Source organism: Phalaenopsis equestris, unplaced genomic scaffold (assembly GCF_001263595.1).
Source record: "Phalaenopsis equestris unplaced genomic scaffold, ASM126359v1 Scaffold000523, whole genome shotgun sequence".
NCBI lineage: Eukaryota > Viridiplantae > Streptophyta > Magnoliopsida > Asparagales > Orchidaceae > Phalaenopsis > Phalaenopsis equestris.
In genome coordinates, this window is record NW_018164963.1 from 204,928 (window position 1) to 207,594 (window position 2,667).

General features: G+C 29.7%; 1 long non-coding RNA gene across 1 annotated transcript; it reads right to left on the reverse strand.

Moving 5' to 3' along the window:
* Nucleotides 1–1,483: 1,483 nt before the first annotated feature.
* LOC110028752 lies at nucleotides 1,484–2,390 on the reverse strand. The gene is made up of 3 exons (XR_002294454.1): nucleotides 2,228–2,390; nucleotides 2,007–2,141; nucleotides 1,484–1,629 (listed from the first exon to the last, which is right to left on the reverse strand). It is a non-coding gene; the product is annotated as an uncharacterized LOC110028752 (long non-coding RNA).
* Nucleotides 2,391–2,667: the final 277 nt, after the last annotated feature.

Here is a 2,667-nt window from a genome sequence, read left to right on the forward strand (position 1 = left end):
GTTTACTTTTAGATATATATTCTTTTATTTAGGATTAGCCTCTCTTAAGATAGACTTCATCTTTCTTTATATGATAGTCATTCTCTCTCAGGATTAGACATCCCTTTATTTAAAACAACTCTCCCTTTCTTTAGGCTAGAGTATATCTCCCTAGCATGTATATCCTCTTTCTTAGATTAGTTACCCTTTCTTTCTGAATTAGTGCTTACTTTCATAGTTTAGAATCTCTTTCATTAGGATTAGTCAACCTATCTTCTAAAGTAGTTTGCCTATCCTTTAGGCTAGCTTCTTTTTATTAGGTTGTTATCCCTTGGTTTCATCCATTATTATCCTACTCACTTATATTTTTTTATTCGAGAGCTTCCATTTACTAAAGTTTGGGATTTTTGGATGGTTAAATATTATCCAATGTTTTAGAATATTAGTTTTTCTTCATTGTCTTGAATGTTTCCAAATCAAAAATATATTTCTCAAACATTAAAGCAATGATATTCTCATAGGAAGAACTTCTTTATAATTAGAACTTGGGTTACTTTGATCACAATCTCATAATTGTTTTTCCCCCATGCTAGGTGCTCACCCATATCCTTCACCATTATATGAACACACTTCCAAATCATTATAAGTAAGGTTTAGTGTTTGTTAGGGATCTCCGTGTTTACACATATCTGTTGATTTACTTGATTAAACTTCAACGCTCTTTGACTACAACTCATCTTTCTTTTTTAAGTTTGTATATTTTCTCATAAGAAGTGATTAATTTTGAATAAACACAAGTACACGTGATATTTTTTAATTGAGAGATTTCTCAAACTTACCTAAATACGTAATTAATAATGAGAACATTGTTTTTTTTTTTTTTTGTAAGCTCAGACTTCCATAATATCTTTCACATATAGGAACATCAATGGGATTTAGTTATCTAACTTGCTAGAATCATGGGTTAATAGAGCATGCTAGTTTAGGATTTCTTCATTATAATATATTAATATCATCTCAAGTCATTTTCTCTTAATTTTCTTCTGTATGTTCTAATTAACATGGAAAATATTAACCAAAACATCACCATGATTTGATGTAGATGGCATGCTTCCTCATTTTTAATTATCTTTTCCTTTTCCTTGGAACTAATCGACCACATGCTTCCTTGGAACTAAGTAGCCTCATGCATGTTTTTATTTCAATTTTCAATGAAAATGTGAGGAATAGATATATGTGCATCATATTGTATCAAGAAGAAAATTTTGAGCAATAAATTCGATTGATTAGATTATTATTCTTAGTTTATAATTTTTTTAATTTGTAATTCAATTTTAATTTAAGAAAACATATTTTGTTTTAATGTTTAAAAGGTAGAAAAATATAGAAGCTAAGCTAAACAAAAATTGAATATATTCCTCACATTGATTTATCCAACAACAAAAAAAAAACAAAAAATTACAACGCACATGCCATCATTTATTGACTGAGTAGCATGCAGTGTAGTGGATAGTTGTGAAAGCAATGTACATGAAGGAAAATAACAACTAGAATTTAGAACTTATTTATATGATCTTAATCATGTCCATGGCTTCTAAGAGCCATTGTTGTGGAAGACTGAAGCCTTTCTTCATGTTGCTTCGCTACTATCTGCAAGTTGAAGTCAATAGAAGAAGATATTTAGGAATCTACTACATTTAAATTGCATTCATGTATAAACAATAACATATTTCTTCTTGCATTGATGTTTTGCATTTAAAAAATATTCTTCATGTATTTTTTTAATCTAGTCTTTTAAGAAAATATTATCATGCATAAATACAAATTTTTAGTTTAGAAGAAAACATGAGAATAATATTTTCTTTCATTGTGCTCTATTGATCATTCTATTTATATAGTATATTAATTGCAGAGTTATGTCAGATTAACTTGTGTTTGAAAAGTTTTGTACTTTTTACATTCAACACATGTATTGTTTAATTTGCCAATAATTAGAAACACAAGAGTTAGAGCATCACATAACATACTCTTTCATCAACGTCATCAAATTAATGATCGACAGATGTGGGTGGCCTCGATGCCGCTTGGGGAACCTCATCATTCTTCGCAAACCTTCCTCGAACTCGATGTCTGCTATCGGCTAGAATCTTCCTACATGGATACTATAACATTTTGTTTCATGTAAGTGACATTGTAACATAAATATTAGAAATTAAAGATTTATGTGAAACTTCTCAGCCATATTTACATTGATTTTTCTGTTATAATTTCTGGCTTTTTTCTTCTCCTTGTACCTATTTATCTTATTATTCTTCTCCGCTAATGTTAACTTGGGAACCTTAAAATCTGATTCATCTATTTTTGACTCATCTTTAGCAGCCACTTGTAATGGAGCCATGCTCGTGCTACATCCGACCATTGGTTGGTTGCTATCTCTTAACACCTTCAGAGAAATTTTGATTATAATTTAACTAAACAACTTTGCAGGGGGTTTATATATATATATATATATATATATATACCTGTTAAATCCCAAATTGCCTTACCAGGCACGCCTCGAGAGATAGACCACTAAAGAAAAGAGAGAACACAATACTAGATGTAATGAGTGTGTAACTATTTATTCATAAAACAACCCATATTTATAAACATAAGTGACTTACCAAAGGAAAATATGTTGAGATTTTC